Source organism: Anomaloglossus baeobatrachus, chromosome 7 (genome assembly GCF_048569485.1).
Source record: "Anomaloglossus baeobatrachus isolate aAnoBae1 chromosome 7, aAnoBae1.hap1, whole genome shotgun sequence".
Taxonomy (NCBI): Eukaryota; Metazoa; Chordata; class Amphibia; order Anura; family Aromobatidae; genus Anomaloglossus; species Anomaloglossus baeobatrachus.
In genome coordinates, this window is record NC_134359.1 from 146258925 (window position 1) to 146273708 (window position 14784).

The 14784-nt window shown below is 42.1% G+C and overlaps 1 protein-coding gene across 2 annotated transcripts in view; it reads left to right on the forward strand.

Moving 5' to 3' along the window:
• Positions 1 to 14784, forward strand: part of ASNSD1 (asparagine synthetase domain containing 1) — a 247095-nt gene that overhangs the window by 110269 nt on the left and 122042 nt on the right. The window lies entirely within an intron of this gene.

Consider the following 14784-nt stretch of genomic DNA (forward strand, 5'->3'; position numbering starts at 1 on the left):
CCAATTACATTAAAGCTAAAGTCTTTCACTGAGATACGTGACCAACCTAGTTTGCCCTTCCACCTATATTTTTCATACCAGCAGATTGCACACTTCTTTTCGGATATCATGAGGAGGGAAGTGCCACATCGTCCATCGGAGTTTGACAGCCTATGTTCTAGACCGAACTCAACCAGAGGCCTGATTTCAGCTATTTATTCTATACTGGCGAATAGAATAGCATTAGGATTAGTTCCACATTCATACATGAAGAGGTGGGAGGGTTGGGTGGGCCGTTCTTTGCCGGAGGCAGTTTGGTCTGTGGCGTGGTCCAGGACTTTTCGGTCCTCTGTCAGCACTCTTTTATAAGGAAAACCAAGTTAAGGTTCTTATGTCATGGTATCACACCCCGGATCTTCTGCACAGGTTTAATCGTGCCTACCCAGATAGTTTCTGGAGATGCAGTGGGGGAGCTGCATCTTTATATCACATCTTTTGGACATGCCCAGGGATTGTGGGTTTTTGGGTAGAGGTGTAGTCTTGATTAGGAAAGGTGCTGGGTAGGGGAGTAAGTAGAGATCCGTTGGCATATTTATTGAATGTCCTTCCGTCATCACTAGGCAAGAACGAAATTAAACTTGTTTTGCACATTCTTACAGCTGCTAAGTTTTTGATATCACTATTTTGGAAGAGGGTAGCTCCGCCATCAATTACTGACCTGTACGCCTGGATACAAGATGTTAGGGTCATGGAGCGGTTGACAGCGCAGCTACACGACACTATGGATAGGTTTATTTCGATATGGTCTGCCTGGGACGCCTTTTATAGACACTTTTCAAATTTAATGTACTGCCTAGAGCTGTATCACCTTGATCCCTGAATGCGGGTCCTGTCATGGGGATGGGGAGTTCTTAAATCTGCTATATTTCCGGTTCTAAGGTTTGAGTTGATTCTGTCTTGATGTATAGTTCTGCCTATCTGTGAACCGATGTACATCCTGATTACCTGTGATAGTTGTAATATATATACACACACACACACACACACACACACACACACACACACACACACACACACTTAGGTCCATAAATATTTGGCCAGTGACACAAGTTTTGTTATTTTAGCTGTTTACAAAAACATGTTAAGAAATACAATTATATATATAATATGGGCTGAAAGTGCACACTCCCAGCTGCAATATGAGCGTTTTCACATCCAAATCGGAGAAAGGGTTTAGGAATCATAGCTCTGTAATGCATAGCCTCCTCTTTTTTTCAAGGGACCAAAAGTAATTGGACAAGGGACTCTAAGGGCTGCAATTAACTCTGAAGGCGTCTCCCTCGTTAATCTTAGTTGAAAGGTCTGGGGTTGATTACAGGTGTGTGGTTTTGCATTTGGAAGTTGTTGCTGTGACCAGACAACATGCGGTCTAAGGAACTCTCAATTGAGGTGAAGCAGAACATCCTGAGGCTGAAAAAAAATAATCCATCAGAGAGATAGCAATCATGCTTGGAGTAGCAAAATCAACAGTCAGGTACATTCTGAGAAAAAAGGAATTGACTGGTGAGCTTGGGAACTCAAAAAGGCCTGGGCGTCCACGGATGACAACAGTGGTGGATGATCGCCGCATACTTTCTTTGGTGAAGAAGAACCCGTTCACAACATCAATTGAAGTCCAGAACACTCTCAGTGAAGTAGGTGTATCTGTCTCTAAGTCAACAGTAAAGAGAAGACTCCATGAAAGTAAATACAAAGGGTTCACATCTAGATGCAAACCATTCATCAATTCCAAAAATAGACAGGCCAGAGTTAAATTTTCTGAAAAACACCTCATGAAGCCAGCTTAGTTCTGGAAAAGTATTCTATGGACAGATGAGACAAAGATCAACCTGTACCAGAATGATGGGAAGAAAAAAGTTTGGAGAAGAAAGGGAACGGCACATGATCCAAGGCACACCACATCCTCTGTAAAACATGGTGGAGGCAACGTGATGGCATGGGCATGCATGGCTTTCAATGGCACTGGGTCACTTGTGTTTATTGATGACATAATAGCAGACAAGAGTAGCCGGATGAATTCTGAAGTTTACCGGGATATACTTTCAGCCCAGATTCAGCCAAATGCCGCAAAGTTGATCGGACGGCGCTTCATAGTACAGATGGATAATGACCCCAAGCATACAGCCAAAGCTACCCAGGAGTTCATGAGTGCAAAAAAGTGGAAGATTCTGCAATGGCCAAGTCAATCACCAGATCTCAACCCAATTGAGCATGCATTTCACTTGCTCAAATCCAGACTTAAGACGGAAAGACCCACAAACAAGCAAGACCTGAAGGCTGCGGCTGTAAAGGCCTGGCAAAGCATTAAGAAGGAGGAAACCCAGCGTTTGGTGATGTCCATGGGTTCCAGACTTAAGGCAGTGATTGCCTCCAAAGGATTCGCAACAAAATATTGAAAATAAAAATATTTTGTTTGGGTTTGGTTTATTTGTCCAATTACTTTTGACCTCCTAAAATGTGGAGTGTTTGTAAAGAAATGTGTACAATTCCTACAATTTCTATCAGATATTTTTGTTCAAACCTTCAAATTAAACGTTACAATCTGCACTTGAATTCTGTTGTAGAGGTTTCATTTCAAATCCAATGTGGTGGCATGCAGAGCCCAACTCGCGAAAATTGTGTCACTGTCCAAATATCTCTGGACCTAACTGTATGTATGTGTGTGTGTGTGTGTGTGTATATGTGTGTGTGTGTATATATATGTATATATATATATATATATATATATATATATATATATATATATATATATATATATATATATATATATATATATATATATATAATATATTTCACATAGTTGTAATGTTTTAGTTTTTTTCCTGATTGTAAAAATCTTTTGAAAAATAAACAGTTGATAAAAAAAAAGGTCTAGACCACACCAAGAGAGCCCCCCCCCCACCCCCCCAAAAAAAAAGGCTATCAACCACCAAGATGACCACAAAATTCCTGACTATCAACGTCAATAGGTTAAACTCGCCACATAAAAGGTTTCTCCTATGGAGGGACATCCAAAAATTCAAAACAGATATAATTGGACTACAGGGAACAAAATTCGCCCTAGAAAAAGCACCCAAATTTGAACATAAATCATTCCCCAAAATCCTTCTCTTCAAATAAAAAGAGAAAAAATCAGGGATGGCTCTCATTATAAGAGACTCAATAAGATTTGAAGAACTGAAAATGATAATTGACCCAGAAGGCAGATATCTAATAGTTATCTGCAAACTAAATAACACTACATCCACACTAGCCAACATATACGCTCCCAACAAGGGACAAATTACCTTCCTAAATGGAGTACTATCTTTAATTAGATCACACCGAAGGGGATCTCTTTACTTTTTGGAGATTTTAACACCATACTTAACCCTAAATTCGACTCTTCCAACAAAGGTAGGGTACTCAATGTCACTCTTGATTCTTGGATCAACCGAGAGGAGATATACGACATCTTTAGATGCCTAAATACAACCTCAGTAGAATATACTTATTATTCAAACCCCCACAGATCCTTTTTCAAGAATTGACATAGTCCTTTCTGACATCAATACCTTACAGAAAATTAAACAAATTACCATTCACCCTAGAGCGTGGTCAGACCACTCTCCCATCACATTTGAAATTTTCACCAAGACATAAATAAAACGTGGAGAGCTAACTCGTTTCTATTTGCCCATCCAGACCATAGCCTAAAACTACAGGATGATTTAAAAAATTATTTCAAATATAATAACATAGAAAATACCTCTCACAACTCTATGACAAGCCCATAAGGCAGTCATCAGAGCAACCCTGATCCAACTTAACGCTAAGATTAATAAAATTAAACAAAAGAAAACCGAAGAGATTATAAATAAAATTAGAGAACTAGAAAATTCACAAGCAAATAGTCCATCAGATGACACACAAAAAGAAATTTTAAATCTCAGACTAGACTTAAAAACCATTCTCTCAAACAAATACGAAAGATTCATACTGACCTCAAAATCCAATTTTTACCATCTCATGGATAAACCTTCGGGTTTCTTAGCCAGAAGAACAATAATTCTGAGGTCTAACGCCAAAATATTACAGATAAGAGATAGGGACAACAAAATTTACAAAAATCCAAAAGACATTTCACTAAAATTCAAGGAAATTTTTAACAACCTATATAACTTAAAAAATAATAAACTGGAAGACAAACCCATTAAGGAAGACCTCAATCAATTCCTTGACTCGATTCAGGTACCCTCTCTGTCTAATGAAGATTTAAATTTCCTAAACACCCCATACAAAAACAATGACATAATGGCTACAATAAACTCTCTAAAACAAAATAAAGCACCAGGACCAGATGGAATTCCCAATGATTACTACAAAAAGTTTGCTACAATCTTAACCACATTTTTTAACCACCCTCATCAATGAACTATCACTAGGCTTAAAATTACCTGAGGAGATGCAAGAAGCCACTATATCAGTTTTGTATAAAGAAAAGGGAGACAGAGACCTCATTGGAAACTATAGACCCATTTCGCTCCTACATTCTGACCTGAAAATATTGGCAAAAACCCTAGCCACCAGACTACAAAAAATAGTACCGAAATTTATACACAAAGATCAAGTGGGGTTCATTGCGAACAGAGGAGCAGAATACGCTACCAGACGAATTCTAAACCTACTCACTCAGGGGAAACTAAGACTCCCACAGTCTTTATCACAATTGATGCTGAGAAGGCATTTGACCGGGTTCAGTGGAACTACTTACTACAAACTTTAAAAAAATTTGGCTTCAATGGGAGGGTATTAGACATTATAAAATCTTTCTACTCAAACCCGTCTGCGAGAATTTTTACAAATGGTCTCCTCACAGGTAAAATTAACCTCTCGAATGGAACAAGGCAGGGGTGTCCTCTTTCCCTGTCGTTGTTCGATCTTTTCTTTGAGCCCTTGGCGGAGAAGATCAGGATGGACAGCCGGATTAGGGGCGTCCCTGCTAATAACAGACAATTCAAAGTGTCACTTTTCGAAGATGACATCCTACTCTCTCGAACGGATCCACTGAACTCTGTCAAACAGACCTTGGAAATTTTTTAAGAACTCTCAAGGGTCTCATTATATAGGGTCAATATGGATAAAACCCAGTCTATGCACCTCAATCTGGATCAGGATCTATTAAAAGTCCTACAATTGGAAATCAAATTTCAGTGGAATGTGGACAGCATGTGTCTTATTTAGGAATCAAGCTAACAAAAAACACAAAGGACTGCGCTAACCAGAATATTACTGACCTTTATAATACCACTTAAAAAGATATACAACATCTATCCAAAGTAGAGCTTGCTGGAACTTCCCAAGCTATTTATATATTCAGAAGTATCCCATTACCAATCAAGAAGAAGCTTCTACAAAAACTCCAAACTCAACTAACATCTTTTGTATGGGGTAAAACTAAACCTCGAGTAGCACAATCTGCCGAAAACAAAAACAGAATCAATGGGGGGTTGGGGATGCCAAACATAATGGCCTACTATCAAGCAACTATATGGAGAAAAGGCATGCACACCAGTGACCATGCAAGGGGAATATATGAAAAGCAGAAACTGCTGTGTGAATACTGACATGAAAAATCCAATAGCTACAGTGCCTACAAGTAGTCTTCAACCCCCTGCAGATTTATTACATATTACACACCCCCCTGTATATTCGGCTTATAAGACGCACCCCCTACTTTCCCCCAAAATTTGGGGGAACAAAAGTGCGTCTTATAAAGCGAAAAATATGGAGATAGATATTTATTTTATATATATATATATAGTGTTCTGGAGGGTTCTGGACTTCAATTGATGTTGTGAACGGGTTCTTCTTTACCAAAGAAAGTATGCGGCGATCATCCACCACTGTTGTCATCCGTGGACGCCCAGGCCTTTTTGAGTTCCCAAGCTCACCAGTCAATTCCTTTTTTTCTCAGAATGTGCCCGACTGTTGATTTTGCTACTCCAAGCATGTCTGCTATCTCTCTGATGGATTTTTTCTTTTTTTCAGCCTCAGGATGTTCTGCTTCACCTCAATTGAGAGTTCCTTAGACCGCATGTTGTCTGGTCACAGCAACAGCTTCCAAATGCAAAACCACACACCTGTAATCAACCCCAGACCTTTTAACTACTTCATTGATTACAGGTTAACGAGGGAGACGCCTTCAGAGTTAATTGCAGCCCTTAGAGTCCCTTGTCCAATTACTTTTGGTCCCTTGAAAAAGAGGAGGCTATGCATTACAGAGCTATGATTTGATTCCTAAACCCTTTCTCCGATTTGGATGTGAAAACTCTCATATTGCAGCTGGGAGTGTGCACTTTCAGCCCATATTATATATATATATATAAATGTATTTCTGAACATATTTTTGTAAACAGCTAAAATAACAATTTGTGTCACTGTCCAAATATTTGTGGACCTAACTGTATATATGTATATGTATATGTATATGTATATGTGTGTGTGTGTGTGTGTGTGTGTGAATATAATATATATGTGTGTGTATATATATAATATATGTGTATATAATAAATAAATATATATATATATATATATAAAATTAGTGTGTGTGTGTATATATATATCAATGAGTAAACACTGTACTGTGTGCTTTAGTAGATTGATCCCATGGTGTCCTGAAATAGGCAATGCGCATGTGTGAGAAGCGGTTGAAGTGCAGGAAACTAGTGCACATGCACCAAATTATGCTCCCGCATTAAGTATGTTATTCATAGCACTACGCAATCATAGCACACATAGCTGAAGCTCCGCAGTCGACTGCATGTATTGCGCATGCGTTAATATGTGCAAGCGTTCTAAAGCTCGGATTCACAAAGCTTATCAGGTGATACTAAGGGTGGTGTCACACACAGCGACGACGACAATGACATCGCTGCTACGTCACCATTTTCTGTGACGTTGCAGCGACGTCCCGTCGCTGTCGCTGTCGCTGTGTGTGACATCCAGCAACGACCTGGCCCCTCCTGTGAGGTCGCCGGTCGTTGCTGAATGTCCAGCTTCATTTTTTGGTCGTCGCTCTCCCGCTGTGACGCACACATCGCTGTGTGTGACAGCGAGAGAGCGACGAAATGAAGCGAGCAGGGAGCAGGAGCCGGCATCTGGCAGCCTGCGGTAAGCTGTAACCAGGGTAAACATCGGGTAACCAAGGGAAGACCTTTCCCTGGTTACCCGATATTTACCTTCGTTACCAGCGTCCGCCGCTCTCGCTGCAAGTGCCGGCTCCTGCTCTCTGCACGTGTAGCTGCAGTACACATCGAGTAATTAACCCGATGTGCACTTTAGCTAGGAGTGCAGGGAGCCAGTGCTAAGCAGTGTGCGCGGCTCCCTGCTCTCTGCACATGTAGCACAGCGACGTGTGTCGTTATGATCGCTGCTGCTTCTGCTGTGTTTGACAGCTAAGCAGCGATCATAACAGCGACTTAAAAGGTCGCTGTTGCGTCACAGAAAATGGTGACGTAACAGCGACGTCGTTGTCTCTGTCGCTATGTGTGAACCCAGCTTAAGAAATAGCAAGTGGTTTGTTTATACCTAGACCTAGCATATGATAGGAGCCACTGTTGAAGCAGCATGAGGCCACAATGAGTCTCAATATGCCAAGGCACAAAGATAAACTTTACAAGACTTTGTGTTATAGCAATTGAAATAATTATAAATGATAACCAAGTATGCTAAATAGATGTAGTCAAGGGACATGGCTTATTATAGTTTTTATTTATATTTAATTATATGGGCAAAAAGCACCAGGATCAGCAGTAATTATATAGGTGGCACAGCAATACAATTGCAAGAATGTAATCAGTAAGACCATATATAAATACCTATGTAGCGTAATACATACATGTGAATGCAGAATATAATTAAAGTGCATCCAGATGAATGCGTAGGTTTATGTAAAAATAGCACATACTATTGTTAATATAAGACATTTGACCCATAATATAGAAATAAGCATAATGGACACAAAAACCAGACCCCAAAATGGATCATGAATTATGCCATCCCAATCACAAAATTAGTACTGTACATTACTATATCAAAAAGAGATAAGTGGGGTGGGGCGTAGCTGGGCCTGCATGAGGACAGACGTGTGAGGAGAGAGCTCCTGCCTTTCTGAGCTACATTGGCGATTTAAAATTTTTGGTAATGAGGAAGAAAAGCCCTGGAAAGACCCGGGGATACCTCTCACCCTGGATCCTTTCATTACAAAAGAATCCCGGGACCCTCTGAGCAGCCGACAGCATAGCGAGGAAGCCATACAACCTCTGATATCCCCTGTTCCTGCAGTTGCAGACCTTGATCAACTGGCTACGGAGGCAAATGATGGTCCCCGGGGGCCTCCATTAGATGTCCCGTACTGTCTGGAGGAAGGTCTGGATTGTGGTGGGGTAGGCGACATCCAGCACAAGATGGCGCCGCAGATCACCTCGCTCTCACCGAGAGACAGCAATGAGCAGGTGACGCATCAGTACGTAGAGGAGAAGGCCTGGAGGGGCCTCCCCACTAGGAATGGATCTCCTGTCTTTCAGTGATGACTCAGAGGGTCTCCCTCCTCAGCTATCCCCTCCACCTGCTTTAAGGGAGACCTTGCTGCCCTCCTTTCCCGGCCTTGAGACCCTCAGTAACCCAGCAGACTGGAGCGAGGCCTCTCACCAAAAAATGGCGATACCGGGGTGTGGGGGGAGCCCCGCGCGGCAGGGGATTGATGGCGGTAGGGGAGGGGGACTCGGTCTGCGCTGAGTCAACTAGTGGAGGGAGGTAATCCTCGATCTCCCCAGAGCAACAGCGGTCCCAGGTGGTTGGAGTAGCCCTTGGAAGTGGGCCTGTCCTGGATTCACATAGTGACTCTGAGAGGTCGGGATATTCCCCAGACCTCAAAGAGAAGGGAGGGCCTCTCAGAGCATGCCACGTCCCTGCAGGGACTCTGATATTAATAAAGCCGAGACCCTCCACGGAGCGACTTGCCCTTGCCAATCTTGTCCTATGGGGGCATCCCAGGCTTGCCAGCCACTGTCTACCTTCATGGGTCCCCCTCCAGATTGGTGGGTACATTTGCAGCAACTGCCCACAAAACAAGACTTCAAAGCTTTAATATCAGAAGTCAAAGATGCCTGTTGCGCTGAAGTCACAGTGGTCAGACAGGAGGTAATATCCATGACAAAAAGGATCAGCCAAATTGAGGACGACCACAGTGAAGTAAGAAATCTGATTTGCCAGCTCCAATTACAGGTCTTCTCACAGGCAAGCACAATTAGAGATCTCCAGCGCCATGCAGAAGACCTGGATAACCTTGGGAGGAGACAGAACATCAGAGTGAGGGGGGAACCGGAAGCTCGAGATGGCGAAGACGTGAGGAAAACCCTACACTAAATCTTCAGCCAGATGACCAACCCATTAAAATGGACAGAGCCCACAGGGCCCTGAGAGCCAAAAATATGGAGGTAATCCTCAAGACATCATATGCCATATCATGGACTTTGCTCTTAAGGAAGAAATAATGGCAATAGCCCGTCCGCCAAGACAAATAAGTTTCCAAGGAACCAGAATCCAAATGTTCCAAGATCTGTCCTGGCTTACTCGCCAAGGTAAACTTGAGGAGCAGAAGGAGGTGTTAGGCTATGTGCGCACGTGTGCGTAATTCATGCAGTTACGCTGCGCTTTGTAGCGCAGCGTAACTGCATGCATCCTGCGTCCCCTGCACAGTCTATGGAGATTGTGCAGGGGCCGTGCGTACGTGGCGTTTTAGAGCGCAGCGCTTCGGCTTCTGCCGAAGCGTTGCGTTCTAAGAAGTGACATGTCACTTCTTCCGTGCGCTTTGCCGGCAGCTCCTGCTCGGTCTATGGCAGGAGCTGTAGGCAGAGCGCATGGAATCGGCTTTTTTTTTTTTTTCACTACGGACATTTCTGCAGCGATTTAAAGCGCACATGTGCTCTTCAGATCGCTGCAGAAATTTCTGCAGTGACTGTACGCAACATGCGCACATAGCCTTACTGCGCTGCCTGTGACAGGAAAAATACAAAAACAAATACTGCTATAGTGCAGGTGCCTTGGCTGGTGTGTAGATTGTTAAAGAATCAACAAACAATACTGAGAGTAGTCCTGCGGTGTCCTCCACAGCGGTAAACACCCCAGGACTCCTCTCAGTATTGTTTGCGGATTCTTTAACCATCTACACACCAGCCAAGGCACCTGCACTATAAAAGTATTGAGCCTCGCACATTGATAAAGGTCTTGACAGACCGAAATGTCTGCATTTTGCTGGTTTGAAAAATTCGCCCATTAAAACATTTTTGATCACCATATGAGTGCCAAGTTTTCTGTAATTGATTGAAGACTGTTTTGGAACCTACTTGTGCACCATCTTACCAGAAGTGCCGTGTGTATCTATTCTACTATTAAACCATTTTGGTCTGTCAGGTTCCTTTGTTACAGGGCTAAGAGGCCTCTACTCTCATCCGACCGCGGTGGTTCGGTTGCCCCACGCCCACTTTGGAAGCCTCCCCATTGGAAATGGGACAAGGCAAGGATGACCACTCTCATTATTGTACGTTCTGAGTGTTGAACCCCTAGCCGCACAAATGAGGCACAACCCTGATATTCAAGGAATACAAATTAAAACAAAAACCTTTTAAAGTTGCGCAGTTTGCTGATGTGATGCTGTCTCTGACCAATCCTTTGGTGTCGTTGCCAAATCTCCACCAGGCATTGGACAGTTATGCCAAAATGTCTGGATATAAATTAAATGCAAGTAAAACCATGGCCTTTCCTTTAAAAGTCCCAGACTCTAAACTTCAAAATCTAAAGCAAACATTTAAATATATTTAGCGCTCCACCTCCCTGCGCTGAGTCCATATTACACCCAAATATAAATCCCTATTTAAAGCAAACTTTCCACCTCTAATTTGAGATGTGACCTCTCGCCTATAAATGTGGTTTACCCGTCAGCTATTATTTTTGGGTAGGATTGCAGCAGTGAAGATGTAAGTTTTCCTTCATTTTCTATATTTATTTGAAACGATTCTTGTTAAGGTCCCCTTAGTAATCTTAAAGAAGGTTCAGTCGTCCCTTATGAAATTTATATGGCACTCAGGCAGACATAGGATCCCAGAATCTGTGTTGACTGCCCCTAAAAAATGAGTTGGATTGTCGTGCCTTGACCTCATTTTATATTGTTATGCAACACACTTACGTCGCCTCTCATCCTGGTCGATGCTCCATGCATATAACAAGTGTACGGAAATCGAAAAATTGTGTCTGGCCCCATTCCATACGAGCTCTTTGATTTTAGGACAACCATACGACATCCCCCTGGGCAAGCTACTAGGACCAATGGCCATCACTAGAGAGGTATGGAGAAGATGCAGAATTAAATATCAACTGGCTACTCAGACGTCTCTCCTCAATCCTTTCTTATTCACGCCTAATCTCTTGACGGTCATGGGCTCAGAGGTGGTTAGACAGTGGGCAATGTCAGGTCTGTTCTGTCTTAGAGATCTGGTAGATCCACTTACCATGACATTAAAGCCATTCCAGTTGCTGCGAGATAAACATAAGATCCCGTCCCACCTACACTATTCGTATCAGCAAATATCACATTATTTTATGAAAATGGTGGGCTCATCAACAATGCCTAAGCCAACTCGTTTTGAATACCTCTGCTCAGATAATGTCTCTACCAGAGGCTTGATCATATATACACTTCAGAATGGAGGTCAATCTACAGAAGCTCGATGGGCGAGTTGGTTAGGCAGAAAACTCCCGGATTGGATATGAGGGGTGGTATGGGAGAGGATGTAAAGGTCCTCAATATATACACTCTACAAAGAGAACCAAATCAAACTAGTAATGACCTGGTATCACACCCCGGAGATGCTCCATAAATTCAATTTCTTTATCCCAGACGTGTTGGCATTGTTGTGTGCCTGGGGCTTCCTTATTCCACATTTTCTGGACCTGCGCACTTACCTCTTAAATATATTTCTCTCTGGCTTGTCCAGGAATAAGATAAAGTTCCTATTGCATATGCTTAGAGCGACTAAATGTCTTGTCTCTCTGTCATGGAAAAAAGTGGCACCTCCCTATAAAGAGGATCTATATGCACGTATTAAAGATATTCGTTCAATGGAGCAAATGACAGCCACCCTTCACAACACCATGGATGCTTTTATACAAATATGGAACGTTTGGGATGCTTTTGCTATGACTTTTGAACTTTAAGGCCTGTGACTATATGGACCAACATCCTCAGTGTGGTGTGATCTATGGTTCCCTCTCTCCGATGGTTGTGTGTTATGGACTTTCCCCATATGGTGGGGTCTGTGGACCATCTCCTACACCTACATCCCCTTGTTCTTTCTACCCCTGAGAATCATTTAAATTTATATGTTTTGTTGTGATGAGCATAATTTTATATGGAATGTTGCTCTATGAAATACTATTTCTACCATGCATAAAAATTTTATAAAATAAAGTTGGATAAAAAAAGAGGTAAGCACCCAAATGGCAAATATTTTTTGAATTAACATAATGGTATCAAATCCAATTGGTCCTAGAAATGCATAAACATAGTTACTGCCCCAGGGATTTTTTCTCCATGATGAAAAAAGCCCCCGGATGAGGAAAAGCAAATGAAATGAGCCGGTGAAAATGGGACTTGTCAGTCTAGTTCATGATGACGCAGATTCTTAATTTCATCAAGCAGCTGTTATCCAAAATTTCAGATGACCCACAGAATACGCGTATAAAGAAAAGGCATAATATCCAACAACCAGTAAGGCTAGAAAATTAATTAATTAGTAAATTCACACAAGACTTTGCTCAGGATGTCCGTAAAGTGGAGCTCCTCATTGAGCACCATAGGAGAAGCCACATTTATCTCCAAATCCATCTGGATTCCAATCGGAGTAGCAGTTTGTGTGTCACCTCCGATACCCGTCTCTAAACGATCAAGGCCCACCACTTTCTTCAACCCATTCGGTCTACCCTGATGGCACAAGAGAAAATGAGAGGTATCAGACATGAGCTTTTTTCCTTTGGTTAAATCACCCGAGGCCAAATTAATATTCGAGATATGCTTTTTTTTTTTTTTCATACGCGTTCTCAATTTTTGCGTAGTCTCACCAATATACAACCTGTGACAAAGACAAATAATTGCATAAATTACGCAAGAGGTCTTACAGTTGATGAAGTACTTAAGCCATTGTCGATTCCTATCGGTGGGGTGAGTAAACGCGTCCCGTACTGGATGCAGTGTAAGGGCACACGCTACACTCACCACATGGGAACGAGCCAACCACAGAGAATCCAGGTCCCAAATGATATGTCGGCCTACTAAAATGACTCCGGACAAATGACTCCGGACAAGATGGTCAATACTTGGCGCCTTTTTGCCGCAAGGAGAAGATTATCTCCTATTAGACCCGTGTTTATGGTCAACTTTCAGAATCCTCCAATAGTTCTTAATGATCTTACCAAATTCTTTCCATTGGTTGTGGAAGCTGGTTGTAAGGTGAATTTGGTGATCCTACTGCCGCCTCTTAGGGGGTCAATGAAGAGTCCTGGGAATGTGGACTTGCACTCTGAAAGACCCTTGAAATGGGGATCCCTGCACTGCACAAGACATTCAGTGAGATCCTGTGCCTGCATTCGAAAATCCTGTTGTGCAGTACAATTTTGCCCAACCGGTATGCCTCTTTTCAGATGTTGTGGGTGAAAATGGAGTAATGAAGTAAACTATTTGTTGGCGTGGGCTTACGATATAAGTTGGTATGAAGATGACCATTATAATTTGACAGTTTTAAGTCCAAAAAGATTGTGTAAGAGACAGTAGATGTTAAGAGGATATTTAATGGATTATCATTCAGCAGCGAAATGAAATTGTTGCACTCAAATTCCGAGCTATGGCAAAAAAATGCCACGTCGTTAATGAATCTGTGCCAACCCAATATATTTTCCTGAAAATGTATGGCGTGATATACAGTTGTAACCTCCCACCACCCAAGGAAAAGGTTAGAAACAGATGGTGCACATCGTGCACCCATCGCAACTCCCGATGCCTGTCTGTAAAAAAAACCCTGTCAAAAACAAAGTAATTGTGCGAGAGAACAAAATTCAAGCGATTGATAACAAAAGAATCATGCAACCTATCCGAATTCTGCTTAAGATCCAGGAAAGATTGAACCGCCTTCATACCATCCTGATTAGAGATATTTGAGTAGAAAGACTCAACGTCACAGGTTACTATAAGGGCATCATCTGGTAGATAGATATTCCTGGTACGCTGGATGAAATGTGTAGGGTCCCTTATATAGGATGGAAGCTTTTGTACAAGGGGTTGTAGAAAGCAGTCCAGGTAGGAGCACACTTTCTAGGACAAATTACCAATACCTGAAATAATTGGGCGGATAGGTGGCTGTTTTTTGTGAATTTTCGTCAAAAAATAGCACATTCCCACCGTAGGCTTGGGTACCCACAGGAAATCCCTTTCTTTTTTTTAGTAATGATGTTTATTTGCATAGCTGAATCCAAGAGGTGTGCAAGTTTGAAAGTTGTCTCTTTTCCTCGTTAAGGTACAGATCAGTAGGCCATAATACCACATTCCAACTCTTGTCTGCTTTTTTGATAATAAAGGTTTTATTATCCTTGAGCTCTTTCAGGGCTTTTCTCTCCCTAGGTCCCAAATTATGTCCCTAACTGGGACAATTGGGC